At 27.4% G+C, this 20,390-nt stretch overlaps 1 protein-coding gene across 6 annotated transcripts in view; it reads left to right on the top strand.

Moving 5' to 3' along the window:
- Positions 1 to 512: 512 nt before the first annotated feature.
- Positions 513 to 20,390, top strand: part of LOC132922309 (leucine-rich repeat-containing protein 24-like) — a 153,868-nt gene continuing 133,990 nt past the window's right edge. For all 6 annotated transcript variants that reach the window (XM_060985766.1, XM_060985764.1, XM_060985765.1 and 3 more), the window contains exon 1: positions 513 to 884. The gene's annotated coding sequence lies outside the window, so the exon portion shown is untranslated. The remainder of the gene's footprint in view (positions 885 to 20,390) is intronic.

Genomic DNA, 20,390 nt, shown 5'->3' with positions numbered 1-20,390 from the left:
AAAACTCTTTTGGTTCTTATTTTATTTCATTTTATCAATATATTATTGTAAGTTACGTTATGTTTATATGGTGTTTGACATAGAAAATGATTTGCAAATAGAAATATTATTATTATTATCATTGCGTTTGGCGTACAAACGGATTCGTTTGTCGAAATTTTAATTTTTCACTTCCACTTCCGGCACAAATTACACTTCTATTTATTAACCATACGTCATATATATATACACAAGATATTATTTTCCGTATCTCTGTAGTATACGTTTTATATATTGTTTATATAGCTACTTAATATTGTATGCCGTCCGCTTTAATTAATTCTGTCGTTGCCCATCGCTCAGTCCATTTTGTTTTCCTTTTTTGAAAACGATAATATCCGTATACCTATCTACCGTAGCGCGAAAGACATTTTTTTTCTCCGTCGCCGTCTTCTTCTTATCCGTCGCCCGCGTGGCGCGCGTATCATCGCCACCGTCCCGATTCGGCGCCGCCGCCGACACCGGAGTCGTATTCCGGGTGACGACTCGTTGCGCGGCGCACGTGCGAGTATACTGTTGTGGCGACTCGGCGGCGGTGCCAGTGGCGACTGTATACGTATAAATACGATCACGCGCGGGGTGTAAGCATCTCATAATATTAACGTGATCATAATATTATTGCCGCTGTTGTCGTCGTTATGATTGCGACTTAAATTTTCGTACTTCGAATCACTCTCGTCCTCAAATATAATAATATACTCTCGACCGTTTTAATCGTAGTTATTGTTGTTGTTGGTGTTGTTGGTGTTGTGGTTGTTGTTGTTGTTGTTATTTTTGTGGTGTCACGGGTGCAGTTGTTTTCGGCATACTTCACAAAGACCAGTACCACTATTTTGGTAAATCATGTGAGTACTTTGTGATACATCAGCTATCATAATTATTATTGTATTATATTATAAAGTTGTACACAAATTGTTTTTAAAAACTAAGTATTTTATTATTACTTTTAAATATTCTCTTATGTAGTTTGAAGTAGTTATCATCGCTATTAATGACTCACTTTCTCGAAACATTCGACAAAATGTTCACGTGACTATAATAGGTATAATTAATTATATATATATATATATATAAAACAACAGAGGACAAGGTCTGATGTATAGTTTCGAGTGTACCACTCTCATCATTGAGCAATACAAGTGTAATAATTAATGTGACCAAATTGAATTCAATGATTAATCATTGTATACTAAAACAGTAAAAACGAATATGAATGAAAGGAATAAGAGATGGATTAGCATTTAATTTTAAAGATATATATTATGTTGTATTATTATTTTTATTTGTATATTCTCAAATTGGTAGGTTGAAACATTTTTTTCCAAAACATTACATATTATAACTTTTTCTTTTTTTCTCTTTTTTTAAACGGGATAGTTCACAATCATAACAATAATACAGCTAACAGTAAATTTTATAAATTATTATAAATACATATGTCATAATATAGCATGAACAACACGATTAGTATATCATCTATTGGTAACAACCCTTTGGCGTATAAAGCTTACAAGTCAATACTGACGTATCGTAGAATGTTATAAATAGCAAAAATATGTTGTCGTTAATAGAAATAATAATAATAATATATGGAGTAGGTAAAAAGTTTAAGTTTCTATGGTTAATATTTTTTTGAAACATAAAAATTGATCGAAGAAAAATGATTATTATTATAATTTTTTTTAACTAGCACTTTTAACGAAATTTTAACTTACTTACAAGTGCTTTGTAGGCATAAACAAAATTGTGATAGTAGAATTTAGGTATTTTTTTTTTTTAATTTTTGTAAAAATTATTAATTAAAAACATAATATATATAATATACATAGCATTTCAAGCTTTTTGACCAAGTAACAAACTATCAATTTCAATCCAAACTTTTTTTTTTAATTTCACTAAAATAGCTCAAAAACTTTTAAAAATGTTAAAATTATATCATGTTTATATTCTAGCCACGTTAAGAATTATTCACGACGGTCAACTTGCGTTTAGGGGCGTGGCTTTACTATGCGGTAAGCGGACAGATATTTGACTCAGTGGGGGTTTATAATCGGGTGTTACCTAACCAACACCGCTAAAAAAAAAAAAATGATCGTCACAGAAGTTCTTTCTTAACGCGAATAGATTGTAGAAAATACTATTATATGAAAGTGTCAAGTCTCTAAAACGGCTTTTATATATATTTTTTTCAAAAACTGTTGTGTAAAAATTCTCATTTTCCGTTGTCTTTGATAAGTGTTTCCCAATTATTAAAAAAAATACTGAGATTAGAATAGCTATGATTTTGTTTTAATTGTGTATTTTATAAAATATTATTATTATTATATAATATATTATTGTATTTAACGTACAATATTAAAATATTTCCGAGTAAACTGTGAAATTTCATGCATCATGTTATTTTAATCTCTTTAGATATTATACACGCCAAACAAGTTTGTGTGACTGTGTAAGTCTATAATAGTAGTTTAATTGTTACTTTAAGTTAAATTGTTTCAATAACTTAAAATTATTTTGTAAATTTGTTTTTCATCACCATAGTTTTTCTTTTATTCCAGGACAATGAATAATGATTTTAATTTTTATTTTTAAACATAATATTACTTTATCATTACACCTACATTATAACCATTATATTGCAAAAATAAAATAAATTAGTAATGAACTTAACCAATAATTTATGATTATAATAAATATATAATAATATATTATGTAAACAAGTCACAGTTTAAAAATATGTTATTTTTTTTAAAAAACCCAACATAATATCAAACTACGATGAATGATTAATTTTTTTCAAGGGTTGCTACTAAATGAACCATTGCATTGTAAATTATAATTGATTTTTTAAAATGTATTTAGTAAATAAATTGGATTTATTATAAAAAATTAAAATTCAAAAATACAAATAACAATAATTTAATTAGTTAAGTAAATTATGAATAATTGTAAATTGAATGATTTGTCTAAGTTTATATTTTATGCACCTATAATATCCTAAATACACATACTTTAATTATTATTTACTTATATTTTTAGTTATTGTAATTTTTAAACTATAAATTATTATATTAAACCATTGCATTATTTAACAGATTTAATTATATCATGTAAATTTCACATACATATTATAAAAAGCTCTTTTTAATTAAATTAAATTACACCAAATCATTTTAAACCAGCAGTTTTTATTTTTCAAACGGTCATCTAATAGCTTTGTTGAATGGTCCATCAGATGAATTACAGCTATTGTTGTAATGGGAAATATATTTTTTTTTGTTTTTAAACTCTTTTTATCGTAAGGTCTCAAATTAAAATGTGGCCAGGACCTCTTTATTGTTTGATTCACAATAATTTAAACAATATAGTAACTATTTTGAGTCTAATCGTTTGAAATATACTCAGTCGATAATGGAAATAATATAATTATGTATTTATTTTAAGATTATATTGTAATTCAGAGAAAAGTTTTGCTGTACAGTTTCAGTAGAATACTTAGAAGTTGGTAATTTTTTCTTAAATTATTGACATCACTGATACATTTCATAATTAAGCTGGATCTCTAGTCCAAACAGAAACATTTTTTTTCTTATCTATTGAAGAAAATATACCTCGTAATATCTAGAAAAAAAATAGAATAATTTTCGCTCATTTGAATTTTTAAATAGGTTTATAAAACGCTTTCTACTCTAGTCAGAGAATTTGGAATATCTAGCCAGAATTTTAGAGAACTTTGTGTATAATATTACTTACAAGTTACAACAGCGTTTTAATCATTTTTACATAATATTATGTTTCTAACAAAGTGTGGGACTCCTTGTATTCAGTGTTAATGCATAAAGATGCAAAGCTTTGCCCTACTGTCTTAATCCATCTTTTATTGTAATTTTTTCCCATCGATGTATTATATTTCATAGGCTTCAAATCAAGTTTTTAACAATTTTTCTAGTTTATTAATTATTTGGTTCGCTGGACAACACATTATGTTCGCCTAAAATATTAGTTCCGAATTTTGATAGAAGCTCATCATTGTAGATTGTGTCTTTTAAACATTTATGTACTATGTAAAAAACATAATTATTTATTTAAACATTATCTAATATTACATTACATACAATACCAAGGATAAGGTATTAGATGAATTTATGTTTTGTATTTACTAAATAAATAATATATATCATTAAGTAAAAATTAAATTTAGTAAAATACAATTATTTTAGTGTAAAAAATTTTAATATAAGATAGCCAGATAGGTAATTATTGTTATCTACATACTATTATATTGAAGAACATGACGTATTATTATTACATATTATATAATATATATATTTGCATAAAATATCACTTTGAACAATACAATTTTAGTAAATAAAGGTAATGTTTGCGAGTTAAACTTTAGTACTTTGAAACTCTATAATTTTTGTTCAGCTTTTTTAGTTCAATGTATACCTATAAATATGTTGCATGAGTGCTGTCATGACCATTAGATCATTAAAGTATATAAAAAAAAGTAAAATACCGAACTACTATTTTTTGATAATAAAATGTCATGTAATATATACCTTCTTAAGTGGTTCTTGAAATATGACGTTGACACACTTTTAATCGTTTTTAAACCCAATATATTATGGTTTTTTTTTTTTTAATGATAATAATAGTAATTTAATAACACCTTTATTTTTTTATAAACACATTTTCTTTGTTTCAATGTAGGGATCGATACTATAAGGCTAAGACTATTCGTGATAAGACATAAAATATTATCGGCAAACTCGTTTAATAAAAATATTATTATATTATCGTTTTTCGTTTATCCTTTAAACATCTATTTGGCCACCGTATTCCAATGGAAGTTGTATTATAAATTTATAGTATATCGGTATTATAAGACCACTGTTTTTAGTTGTTATGAGTATTTAATGTATACGAATAAGTTTTTTTTTCTAAAAACACAATGTGTGAAATTTAAAACATATTACATTTAATAATATTTATGTTACAATTTTAAGTACTAGTAGCGTTAAATAAGTTTTACATTTTTTTTTTTTTTTTATGACGTTATGGAAGCAACGGATGGATGCAATATGGACCGTATGGCAAACGAGAAATACCCTAACGATAAAAAACACAAAAAAATAATACATAAACAAACGGGTGCGGGTGACTAAATGCTACTTTTCGACGAGCTTTTACATATTTAACGTTTATTAATTTCCACGTCGAGAAAGAACTAAAAACCATAAAGCAATGGCGATGGTAGTCCGAGTGATGGAAAAATATCACACAAAAATCATATTTATATACATAGCATACTAATAAGTATTGATCTCAGTCGCGAATAGTCCATTGGAAAGTTTGGTTGCTTCTCTGTCCCCTTTTTTATGTAGGCTTTGATTTGTAGCAATAACAATATTTAAAAAAATATAGTCGTTTCTTGTCTTCCACTGGTCAGGCTTCAGCCATTAAATAAAAGCTAGTGTACATAACAATATTACAATACGTCAATATATATATATATATATATTATAGGTCGTATATTGTAGGTGAACATATTATATGTGCCAGTGGGTTGCGTGTCGACCCAGTATTATATTATTATATGTAATGTGTGCGTGCGTGCGTGTGTGTGTGTGTGTGTGCGTGTGCGTGTGTGTGTGTGTGTGTGTGTCTGTGTGTGTGTGTGTGTGTGTGCGTGTGTGCGTGTGTGAGCGCACCTTCGTATTATGTGTGATACATAAACTAGTCAAGTTTTCTCTCCTGCCAGTCTTACTTTTTTAGATTCTCTATTTTTTATTATTTTTTTTTCTCCAGTGCGGATTTATTTCATTTTTATTTTATTTGCACCGAAATCCAATAACGCAGGGTGTAGGGTTAAATCTTGTCGGGCGCGCTGTTTATCTCAACGGCGCATTCCCAATGGATTGAACGGACGGTGACTAGAGCCAACCTCCGACAAACCAAACGAAAGATTACATCACCCGCGAGTGTACCTATACCAAAACATATATTATACACGTTGTTCACCAAATTCGTTATTATATTAAATTTCATCTTTTTTTTTCGATTTCAATGCATACATAAATGTGCACAGACGTATTGTTTTTTCGTTTCCCCATATATGAAAATTATTTTCATATTTATACTCAATTCTTTATGTTTATTTACCATATTATTCCTCTTTACTATTTGGAGTGTACAAACAAAAGACTCGGCTAAGTCACTTTTGTACCCACAATGTATGTAAAATCTTTTCCGTCCACATTAAACCTCCACTATATTTGATAAGATAGATACTGCATTTAAACATAAATATTATCTGTGTTTGAATTCTACCAAAGTGTTTATCTAAAAAGTATTTGAACAAAGTCGAAAAAAATGGGACTGAAAATAAAATAAAGTATTTTTTCTACGTTTGATAAAATATATACAGTGAAAACTCTTTATAACGAACCTCTTTACAACGAAAAACTCTATATAACGTAAACATGACATACTATTGGTTGGTTTGCTTTATAACCCACTAGTCAATTCATTATCTATAATGTATAGTCACTCTCAATAACGAAACAATATTTTTTGTTTCATAACACAATTTATTTACCTATTAAGTATTTTAAATTATAAAAATAATCGGCAAAAATGCCGAAATTTCCAAGAACGATTACATTCTTTCATTATCTACTTTTAATATCGTAATAATACCATTATTATCGATATCGAATATATTAATTTTATTATCGACGTAATTTCTAACAACAATTTTGTTTTTTTTAAACCCTCTCTATTACGAAAACTCTCTTTAACGAAAGAAATCTCTTGTTCTCTTCAGATTCGAGTTTTCACTGTATCATTAATTACAATATCCATATTTTATCAAAATGAAATAAAATATTATACTCAAAACAACTACAAATAAAAATATTTTATACATAATCAAACATAACATATTATATTAAAAAAAAAAAAAATTATAATACATTTTATACGACTTTAATGTTGGTATATTAATTGTTTCTATTCATTTTCAGTAAAAGTTTATAAAACATTTAAGTATATTATACGAGTACGTCTTTATACTTTATATGTCTAAAATATGTTTTACTAATCATTTTTTTTTAAATAGTTCCTATAACTATGAATATTTTTTTAATGTTTTTAATAAATTATTTACCTATTTATATTTATATTTATACTTAAGAAACCATCATATTAACATTTATTTTGTTTTCTTTGTCTATATTGCGCAAAAGAAAGATATTACAAATTTTGACGACTACGACTCTCTGGTTCTGTTTAAAACAAAAGCCCCTATCATATATTTTATAAGGAAGAATATTTCCTGTGCATTGATTGGATAGTTTTTAATATTTTAAATTTTTATAAATATAAGCATATTTTAATTTAAATCAATTTTGATTATTTTTAACCATTTATAACTTATTCAAAAATTAAAATGTTAAAAATCTATCCAGTCGATGCATAGGAAATATTCATTTTTATAAAATATATAATAGGTGCCTTTGTCTTAAACTTAACTAGAAAGTTGTTAATCGTGGAAATATGGAATATGTTTGTTCTTATAATATGTGTGAGACAGACAGAGAAAACAAATGTTGGTGTGTCGACCCCTTAAGAAATGTTTTAAATAAATCATTGTTTTAAATTTTAATATAAATTAATTTACGCATTAATAATATATATTTTTACATTCTTTAACGTCGATTTAAAATTAAATATCACTTCAAATTTATATTTCTAAGTGACGATTCGAAGATAAGAACACAGTACTTTTGTCAGGTCACTTTAGTATTAATCAATTAATGTTGGTTAAATTGGGTAGGTTATAGAGTGGAAAATGTAATTAATTATTTAAACCAGCTCAAATACTAACCATATACATACTACAATGATACAATGTGTTAACACTTAAGTCTTAACGTTCTGGTTTCTATGGTTTTGTAATGGAAGCATATATTATGTCGTGTTGTTTTCTGATTTATGTTGAATAAATCACGAGGGATGTGTAATCAACAGTTCAGTTGTGTCCTTGTCCTCGTCCCGGTTCTATTGTTAGTAAATAAATAAAGAACGAAGATGGGATTTAGTGGAAAAGACAAAGAAAGCTAAATAATTGTTTTAAGATTGACGTACATCATCGGTTATAAAATAATAAAACTTAAAAATGGAGTTTTCAACATTTATAGATGTAAGTTTTCAAATATGAAGTGATTTTGGAACAATCCAAATTATTATTTTAAATCTACTAGCTCGTTAAAAGAATACATTTTTTGATTGAAAAGGAAATTGTGTAGTTTTAAAATAATGTTTTCGTTAGACGCCTACTCATATAATTTCAACTATATTTGACGGGTATACATTTCTTAAATGGTCGTACATTTTAGTATTATGTAATTATTAAACTTCTCATTCATAAAAAAGTAATTAAATGCTTATTAATCATTATAATTCTAAATAATCATCATTATAAGCTATTAACTATAATAGTTATCACAGTTTTGATAAGAATAAACAACTAGGGAGGATTGAGAAAAATGTGATGATTAAGCGCTGAATAACCGGAACTTTCTAATGAATATTGAGCGAGATAATTTGCAATTAATAAAATTCAAGGGCTGCAGAGTATTAATCTGATAATGTAGACTTATTATGTTTAGATAAACTAATGTTCAGTCACAGGAAATTTCGCGTGAATTTATCCAGATGTTTCAAAAAAAAAAAAAAAATTAATACTGAACAAAAATATGTCATAAATTGGCTAACCAATTTTATGTGATTAAGAGTGGGTATGAACACTGTGAACTATAAAGTAATCGACTATATAAATATTGTTTAAAAAAGCGATACTGATCCAATTTTAGTTTAACCAAATATAATTATGGTTTTGTTAAAAACAGATGGTTGATCATATTTTTCGCCGTTTTGCGACTTTATCAAAGAATATACCGAAGTACCATCTGTGTTCAATTTACAATCTATTCATTGCTCTGAACTTTTTGAGCTTTTGTACTTTATCATAAAGTGTTACGTAGCAACGTATTTGTGGAAACAAGAACTTCACTTTATAACAAAGAGAAAACAAATGTTTTTAAGATGTTTATTATAGTTAGTTTGGCCAAACATTTTTTTTTTTTTTTGATAAAATAATAAATACAATTTTAAAACTTAATAAATGTGGTATGCTAGAAACATGAGTATGAATTAGAGTCAAAATAAATTAATTTAATTTAAAGTGTGAAGCTAACATTAGATAATGTATTATAAAATGGTATAGTTGAGCATATATTAGATTATTTAAAATTAATTTCCTGTTATTTATTGACATCCTAATGACTTAAAAATTATATGATTTGATTTGATTTAATTTACTTTATTATGCTATTCAATTATTAATTTTTGAATAAATTAATTTGATCAAATGTTTTTATAACGGCACAAAGTTGTACATACATTGTATTACCTGTTAAAAATATAAAAAATATAATTATTTTATTAATTATTATGTTATTTTAATGTTCATTTAACTAGAGTAATTTACCATAACCTTTAAAGAAAAGACAAGTGTTTTCATTTAATTATTTATATTTTAGTTACAAAGTTTGAATCAAAAGTTTTGAGTACAGTAATTCATCAAATGCGGTTTTGGCACTAGAAACACAATAATATTAATAATAACCGTAACATATAACTTTAAAACGAATGACATAAATAATTTCAGACTTACATTTATATTATATACGATAAAGACTAAAGTTTTTGATAAGGACTTTCAGTCATTACTTATAAATTGTTTTTAAAACGTGTTAGGTTTTTAAACTAAGTATACCTGAAATACCGGCCCTTATACCCGTAATTTATTTTATTTTCATTGTCTCATAATGGTTAATATCACATACTCCAAATTAACACTTGATACTCACGCTGACGCTACTTTAATTTGTTACTATGGAATGTATATTACTTTTATATTACAATAATATTCAAAAATATTTATCATTCTGATGCACAGTTGTGTAGTAAGAATCTCAATATAATATTATCGTAGTATTATTGTAGATTTGTCGTTTGTAGTGATCTATTGACTTTAAATTATAATTGATTTTCCCCTAAATAATTATATAGTTCACAAAATACATATGGAAATTAACCTACAGATAATATTAATTTAAAATTAATAAAAATATTTTCAAAAACCACATCTATTGATCGAAAATATAATTGGTAATCTAATAGTTCCGTAAGCACGAGGTTAAACTATCCAAATTAATATAGAAAAAATCATGATATTTAAACAAGTACAGTTTAAACCGAACTCTGCTGAAAATAATTTTATGAACTTTAATTTCTTTGAAATTTAATATCACAACTATAATCACTACTCTGGTCTAATGTAACCGACATGAGACCAGTTTTCATATTATATTTCTTATCTTATCCGATTTTTTTAAATAAATTTACATACTTATGTATAATTTATTTACATACTTTGTGATTTGTTGATTTGTTTTTCATAGTATTACATACATATATATATATATATATATATATATATTGTTATTAGAACTATTATAAAGGCTTTTATAAAAAACTTGAACTATTTTCAAGTTAATGTATTTAAGTAACTTAACTTTAAGTACTTTATAAGTAAAATAGTAATGATGATCGTAGTTTGTAAAAACGTTTGTTTTTCGTTTAGCCATATATCTTTATATTTATGTGAGGATATTTTATTTTCTTATTTTTAATTTGTTTATTAAGCAGAGACGAAGACAAATGAAAAAATACTTACTCGTACTCGAACTTACGTACTATTATGTCCACTACATTATCTCGTATATGTATACATTAAATAAAAATAATTATAACAATTTAAATACTATAATTATATAGGCACCTAGTACCTACTTACTTACTGTGTTACTCTAACTGATTATTTACTTTGCATATTAATCCCGTTGACACGCTTATTTATCCACGCGAACCAAAAATTAATTTATTTTCGCTGATAATACATATTCAAAACCATATTGCATTTATATTTTGTTGCTATAATCAAACACAGAAAAATTTATTAGCATCGATATTAAAATTGCCAAATACTACATTTTATGGAAAATTTAACTGTAATCAATTTAATGTATACATAAAATAAACCCATTGGGATTTGATATGAGAAATAATTTATTAGTATTACATAAACTGACATTTATTACAAACAACACGTTGGTAGTCATTTAATTTGACCTATAATTATAAGTACCTAGCTACTCCTGTAGAAATAATTATTTAAATTCGGTCAATTTATTTCATGGCCGCGGGTTAAATTCCTAACAAAACAATAAATGTATTTCATTTTGTTTTTATAATAAAGTAAGTATTTTATTTTATTGTATGTTTTTGTAAAGATATTTTAGGGCAGACGGAGCTTTCAAAAAATGTCATGTAACATCATTAAATATCGAAATACGGTACTAGATGGCAATTTTAAAATAGTTTTCAATTTTTCTCAATGTTTTCCTAAACGTTAAAAAACTATATAAATAGTAAAAAGTTTTTTATAATATAATACAGACAAAGTTGGTTTTAACAATAAAGTTCTGTTCAGAATATCATTTTCAATTATTGTTTTCAAATGTACGAGTAACACACTAATACTTACACTGCCACCACTAACCTATACAGAGGTGAGCGGACAGTTTAAACAGAGTGGTGCCCAACATGTCAACACTTTATAGCCTTATAATTCTCCATATCCCATTTGACTTAACCTTAATTTTTTTCTAATATTATCTAATTCCATTATATTATATTAAATTGTATGCCATTAATATATATTTACACACAATATTTTAAAACTTTTGACTTCGAGAACGTTAAGGTTATCAATAATAAACTTAGTACTTTTTAATACTTATTTGTAATTGAAATAAATACTTATTTTTAAAATCGATTTCACATTGTGTACATTTAAGCTATTTGGATTGTAATAATGGATAAGCCTTTATAAGGAATGCAAATACGCATTTTACTTACATTACACTTGTACTATATTATAATATACAATATCTAATAAAGTTTATTGGCTACAAAATAATATTCCTTTATTATAGGAACAAGCCTTATAATGTAACCTCAAGGGAGGTTTAACCGATATAGGTAATATTATAATATGCCTACCTGAAACATTACACTGAATAAGGGATATTTTGGGTATTTTCACTTAAATTTTAAATGTTTAATATTTTCTATCAAAATATTGTTGTAACATGTAAGTATAAAGGTTACTCCACTTAGGGCTATTTTAAATAATGCTTTTAAGTTTAATATGTATTACAATAGTAATACAATATAATTTGTAAGACAATATGGATCATTATACTATTTTTAAAATATTTGTTAAGGTAATATAATGGGTAGTTTTTAGTCTTAATTATTATTAACACTGTAGTTAATCAAAAGTGTAATGTATGCTTTACATATAACGCATACTAAATATATTTTAATATTTATTGATACATCGTATTCGTATCACAGATTAATGAAAAAAATGTATTATTACAATAGCAAAGAAATAATTATTTTGTGAAAATAAACCTGGTTTGAAAAATAATTATTGCATTTAACGACAAATTCAAGTACAAATACATATTTAGATACTTAGGTTTATATTTTTATTGTACAAAATTATTTTGAATTGAATTTATGGTGTGATGTTTTAGTGTGTAACACAAAATTCTGTTTAACGTTTTACGTTTCTAAATAGTATAATATCTAAACTTCTTATTCTGATGAGTAATTTCAATTTGAGAACAGTAAAATTCCCCCCAAGGCAAATGACAGACCTCGTATATTTTCATGTACCAACCGTAAATATTTAACCGAATGACAATATAATAATGGTTTAGGTACCGTTTATAATTTCGACGTTATAACCAAATGTAGTATTAGAGTGTAATCATTTTTCGTGAAATGTCCTTAGGCTCTGCAATCTGCATACGGTATTACTACTAATAATAATTATGGAATAATGAAGTATATTCAAAATAAAATAAAAATATATAACAGATACATTTTTAAATTATAACGATTTCAGCCTGTGTCTGTCCAATATACACTAGAATAACGGTAATAAGTCTTTTAAACAAACGAAAGTGGTTTAATTATACACAGAAAATAAATAAAGCGTGAACAAAGTCTCTTAGGTAAAACTTTATGATATAACGACAAACAAGTTATATAAGTTTAATTTTATTGGCTAAAATATAAAAAAAACACTATTACTAAAACGTAAAAAAAATCATCTGCTTGAATAGCTCTATTTCCAGTTTCGTGTACCGGTAATCGATTTGTGTTTAATAGGATTTGTTTTTTCATCCCTTGAACCGTGATCTGTTACAGTGGCAGTGTGTTTACATTGTGCGGTATCGAAATGTCAATTGAAAATTTGGTATAAAGTCACAAAAAAACTGTGTGACCGTGTGTCAACCGATGGCCTTCGGATATAATATTCGACTGTGAGATACTGTATCTAATGGCTTAGTATTTACAGGACTTGTATATACTAGCTAAAGTATAGTTGTTATAATAGAAAATAACTATAAATTTTAATTCACATTATACATCGATCGTCATGTTCAGCCACGTGGGTGCATCTCTAAGATTAGACGCCACTCTGAAATTTCATTATGTTATATTACTAATAATTAACGATTTAGGTACTATACCTTTAGTTTTTTATTTATTAATATTATTTTTAACAATTAGAACGGTTAAATTATTTAATATTAACCTTTTTTTTACAAATTTAATTTACTACCTTTCCCTGTTCAACAACGTCAATTAAATACAACTATGTACCTGTTAAATGTATATATAATTATTATTGATTTGATAAGCAATATTATTATTATTTCGATTAAATATAATTTATTGTATACCCCTTATGAATATAATATAAATACTTAAAATACTAATAACTCGATTTTACTAATTCATTATTTATTACATTCATTTTATTCGCAACCAATACAGCAATATCATATCTTACAGTTTAGACTAATAATTGTGTGCATTACAGGATATTAAATAGTACAATAATTTTTTACTACCTACGCATTTTCAGTCAAAACATTGTGTTAAAATCGTCGTCGTCCATCATGTCCTGCGTGGGGCGGACAACTACCGAACGAGTGACTATTGAAATTGTTCGAACCCGTCAATGGAATGTGGAATTTTCTACGATCGTTTTCAATATCAGTTATATCGTTAAGTGTCGTACGCAATATAATAGTGTTTAACGGATGGCTGTCGATGTGAAAAATTTAATTAAAACCGTATAATGGATACTGCATTAATCATCCAAGAAGATCCAACTGTATTATAAGACGTTGATACTATCTGTACTGCACTACTGCGTATAAAAATAACATGTCATACGATATTGATGTGGTGTTATGTACGCGTGACTTTGTGTGTAACAAAAAAAAAAAAAAAAATAGATAACAAAACACATCAGTATAATATTATATACCTAAATAAGTCATATATCACATCGACGTTGAGGTTTTGGATTTTTAGTTTTTATATAATCCAAGAGCCTTGGAAGTAGTTCATAGTTTAATAATGTGTGCTCGAAAGAATTGCATTGTGTAATATTTCTATACGTATTAAACAATATAAAACTTGAAAAACTTTTTTTTTAAATTTTTTATTCAGTACGCCCTTTTAAAACATTTATTTTTTACAATAAGTGAATGAATACTGCACGATGGGTGGGCGAAGAAGCTTTCCGTTGAAGGCACTTTGGCGTGGGTCATCCAAACAATTAAATACGTGTTTGTGAGCAGTAAACGCGGCCCGTAGAAAATAATGACTACAAGATATAGCTGCAGGCCTGGTGTTATTTTGTAATATGCGTGGAAAACAAACAACATCATAATTATTAGTATATCGTACCGAAGTCTGACAGCCGTGGATCGTGTTCAATGATTTCAGGCTTTGAGGCTCGACGAATATAATAGACGACTACGATGGCCTTTAAACATCGACCTGATATAGCATTTCAAAAATATACGAACAGTTTTATTTTAACGAGTAAAATAGCATATTATTATATAGTTGTATACATACAGTCGAGTATCGGGCGTGACCTAAGGTTGTAAAATCACGTCGTGTCATTCTCGTGTGGACTTTAACTGAACATATAATATGTATTATACGCAAAATATTGGGCGAACTGCAGTGTTGAGCGAGAAAAATAATGTATTCAGTATCATGTACGCGATTTTCGTCCATCACTATTCTCCACACAGCAGGCACGTGTAATGTAGTCGATAAGTCATGATCGAATTTCACACGATTTATTTTTATCTGTTCTCGTAACAATCTTAAAAAGAGCACAGAAGAGTCGAAAACAAAACTAAAATTTTATCAAAACCAACCTAAAACCGTATACACGCGCGCGTTTAATTTAATGCATCGTGTAGTTTTATTAAGCAAGTTGACGATCACGTAGTCATGTCACCCTTGTCTACGAGACATTACACATAAACGGAGCACCAGGTTACGTTTAACGGAGGGGAGCGAGTTTTTCGTCTCCGTGCACGTACCTATATATAAGATGTCTCGAGTTTACTACGTCGCTACCGGTAGGACACACATATATAAAAACACACTATAATACATATATCTTAGATGCATTTATATAACCGCGTGGTAAATATACATTTTATTATTTTTTTTTCACGTCGTCGACGACGAGCGAGACCACTCGCGCCATTCGACTATATCTGACCTAACTTAACTAAACATGCATGGAAGGGACCCAATACCTTCGTAAAGCTGGGGACGTGTTTCGTCCTGTAATGTTTGCGTGTCAATAACACGTTAAGAGGACGCTATGTCCACATGTAATGTATAATATATCAACACGCGTAGCACACCGTAATACGTGCCCCATTCTTACTACAGTCTGTTCATAATTAATACTAGAGAAAACTTACATATTATTAAGTAAGCCCAAGCAGCGTTTTTTTTTTCATCTTTTTAATTTTTAATTTTTTTTTTTGAAATAGTTAAATATTAGCTAAAAACATAACTGAAACGTTAGTTAAATAAAATTAAATATTTTTTATTTAATTTAAATTTATATAATTCATTTTTTTATTATATTTTTGAAAAAAAAACTATACTCGGAGTGTAGACCCAATTTCTATTCTAATCTACAAATTTAATAATAAGACAATTTTTTCTAACATTAACTGTAAAAAAAAACTGTAGTAAGAATCCGAAATGTATATATGTTATGTCACGCGTGTACAAGATAGGTAGAACTCATGTCTTTATAAGACTACTACAGCAACTATGTCGTTAATGTATAGGAGGACATTTCGTGACAGATACGGAAGTGTCCGGTAGACACGATTGCACGCGTTTTACCTTTTTGGGTATACGATTTCGCGTAGTGCCAGAATAACAAAAGGCATGATTTTGACTATTCAAAGGTGTACGATTTCGTATGAAATTGGGCGAAACGTTGCTAAATTTTTTATTAAACAAATATTATGTGCTATCATAATTATTTTTAATATTTAAAGACAGATAGAAATACATCCATAAAAAAAATCGCTAAATTTACGTAAATAACACAAAATAAAAAAGTTAATAATTAAAAAAAGTGGACAAATTACATTTAAATTAAATTTTAAAGATCTGAATAATTTCTTATAGTGATGGGAAGTTTTTCTGGTATCGGCAATAATAAGTAATTAATAATCTATACTATTTAATATCGTACTGATTTACCATGGACTTAGATTTTTGGCAACGTTGCTTAGAAGTAAAAATAATATAGCACGCGCAATCGTATGCCTATAAAGGTAACTCCGATAAGGACCTCACGCAATTGTATCGTGCCCGAAGCGTCAACCGTTGCACAGTCACTGGGTTGAGCTACAAAGAAGAAATTAAATGGAACAAAATTCCGTTACATTTCGATGAGAAATTATTATTATTATTATTAAGCTCGTGGCGGTATGCACACTATTATTATATCAGTACCCATATTGTTGGTTATGTCATGTGTCCATTATTAGATTTATTTTTGTATCTCGTACACTATGGTATAAAATGTAACAAAAGTCAAAAAAATAGTGCAATAAGAGGGCTATAGATTCTTTTACATCAAAAGGGAAACGCAAAAAAAAATACAATAAATGATGTCTTTCCTCGTTTTTTACTTGGTTTGTAGTAGTGGTCGTTTTAGATAATTTTAGAGTGAACAGTTCATCAAAAGTCCTAGTTTTTATATAATTTTCAGTAATTTTCCTCGGTGAAAAATTGATTATTTTTGAAGAAAAAACATATTATACCTATTATAGTACATATAGTACAATATGATTTTAAATAAAAACATGATAGGTGTATTTAATAAATTATAATAACACTATACAAAATAATACACGAAACCACTACGTATTATATGTGTGGAATCACCTAACGCTGCGTTTATTTGTATTTAATTATAATAGAATGAATATTTGTTGTCCGGCGCGTTATATATGCAATATAATGTACAAATGCATTTATATATAAAATACATTGAATTTCAACCGATATCCTCCCCGCTGTTAATAAATATTATCACTACACAAATTTATTTTAAGGCCATGAAGGTATTCCATCATGAGTTTTATGACGCTTTTTATTGGCGGGGGGGGGGAGATAATAAAAGGGCTGATACGTTATCAATTCACCATAAAAAAAAATTAATAATAATAATAATTGGCACTGCGGTGTAAGGTTTTGGACTGAAAGCAGAACAAAGCCACTCGTCGTCAAACCCAAAAGCTCAATCTATGACCGAAAATTGTTTAATATAAAAATATATATAAAAAAAAAGAACACTGACTTACGATCATAGTAGGCTCGATTCCTACTTCCGATTAACTTTAGTAAAATACGTTTCGACGAGTGGCTGTATCGCGCGAATTATCAGATCGAGATAATTATCGCGACGGAAGAATGGAACAAAGTTTTCCTATATCTATTGAACACTGTAAATTTCGGTGTGATGTCCTCTAAGTTTTGACGGTCTCCGCGACAATTTCCGATGTACGTCAGAACGATAATTTCTGTATACGCGATGTAACGTGACAACTGCGTAGCGAGAGTTGCGAGTCAAAATGTATTACCTACAGTTCTGCTATCATTGCACGGTTATCGCATTTTTACTAACTGTTTGCTAAAAGATTCATTATACTCGTCACTTATAGTAATGTGCTATACTATAAACTATGTTTTATGATAAAATATCGAATATAATATGTTAGTAGTTCGAAACAATCTCATTTATTAAAAATTTAACGTCTTTAGAATTTATTATTATTATAACGTACTATATTGGTTTGATTATTTTTAATTATATAAAATACCTATATTTATATATTATATAATATATTAAACAAAAAAACAAATTATTTTGATAACAACGAAAATTATAACACGGCTATAGTTAACTGCCTACATATTTTATCAACCGTATCTGCTACACCCCTTAGGTCCGATTTCTTTATTCTTTAATCGTCGCGTCACTACGTGATAATAATCATCACGTCCTATTGTACGATAATTTCCGTGTGCATTGACGGGAATGAAAAAGCGGATTGTCTGGCCCAAAACACTGAACGTATTAATTTCCTTTTAAAGTCCGTATAGTCGATAAAATCCCCTTGTCTGACTTTATCTCGTACATTCACAAGACCGGCAAAATCCTTAAGTCTTAACGCGCGTGTATGGCACACTCGTTTGTTTCGCCTGGTTAGTATAAACTAATTGCTCCCGTTGTTTCCCAGGTTCCTTGGTTTCTTAACTCCAATCTCTCTCCTCGGTACTTTATTATATGTTTTCTCAGGCTTTTTAGATTGGATTACATCCGTTTACCTGCTGACACCTTTTATTTAGTACTTAATAACTCATCCGTTTTGCAACCCTTGTCGTCAAACCACGGATATTTTTGATTTCCGACACGCACTTTTCCATTATCTAGTGTTATTCTAATCCTAAAAAGAAATGTTGTCTTTTTCATCATAACATATATGTAAAATATAATAGTTTAATTTAGGCATGGTATAATCTCAAATTTACCCCTCCCCCATGTTTATTATTATTAAAAAAAATATATTTTTTTATGACGAATGGTATGGTTATTTGTAATAAATTACGATATGTATATCATTTAGATTAAAATTTCATCTTTCTCATACTCTCTTATTCATTTTTTTTTTTATACATAATATATGATAAAACGCACGTATTAATATAATACAAATTAATTCAAATAAAATAAAACATACTACAAGTACAGTCTTTAGAATACCATGCATAACTATATAAAAATATATTATAACAAAAATATAAACTCACTTCCAGCTGCCAGAAATAATACAAATACAAATTCGCAACATATTGTACTGCGCAGCCCACAATATGTATTGCCCTCGTGAATGATGCATTTTGAATTTACGACTTTATTTTAATACGTAAGTCATCAAATATGTTAGTTGGTGTTTTACGAATCAATAAATGTCAAATATTGTATACATTGTTGAATATTAGCGTACCGGATGCATATTATGATGTCGTGCGTGAGGTTAAGTTAAATTATATAGAATGAAAAAAATATGTGTAAAATGTCGATAAAATTAAAAACAATTGTATATCAAACAAACATTTAGATTCTGAGCGAAGCGATATATTTATTGATATTACAATAATAATATGTTGTTTTCCTGTTATCTCCTTTTATATCCGTAAAAATGTTTCAACCTTAAACTTTAATAGTGATTCATAGAAGCAAATTGTATTTTGTATTTAATTAGTACTTAAGGTACTATTAACTATGTACTTTGAGATAATCTGTAACCAAGAAAAAACAATAAAAATAATTATAGAAAAACTGAGAATATTTCTACAAAATCAGTTTTTGACAAAATTACATTTTAATTTTGTTATTGTTGTAATTTAAATTTAATATCCTTAACAGCCTCTAGCAATTTTCACTAGAAAATTATAAAAAATATATTTTTTTTTTATATTTTGATCTTTTTGTTCTAGTTAAAGATGTTTGCTATTTATGAATGTTTTTAGTTTTATGTAGTTAATTATACATAAGATAAAATAATCTTTGTTCCTAAATTAAGTATAGCTCAAAGTTCAATATAACATTTTGCATTAATTATTCTTACTGCATTTTAAAAATATCAAAAATTAAGTAACATAATTTTTTGTCTATACCTGCAGTTTACAGTTATAATTTTATTAAACTGGATATTTAA

This window comes from Rhopalosiphum padi, chromosome 2, assembly GCF_020882245.1.
Source record: "Rhopalosiphum padi isolate XX-2018 chromosome 2, ASM2088224v1, whole genome shotgun sequence".
In the NCBI taxonomy this organism is placed as follows: Eukaryota; Metazoa; Arthropoda; class Insecta; order Hemiptera; family Aphididae; genus Rhopalosiphum; species Rhopalosiphum padi.
The sequence above is the reverse complement of the archived record's forward strand: the minus strand, read 5'-3'. Positions and strand labels throughout refer to the sequence as shown.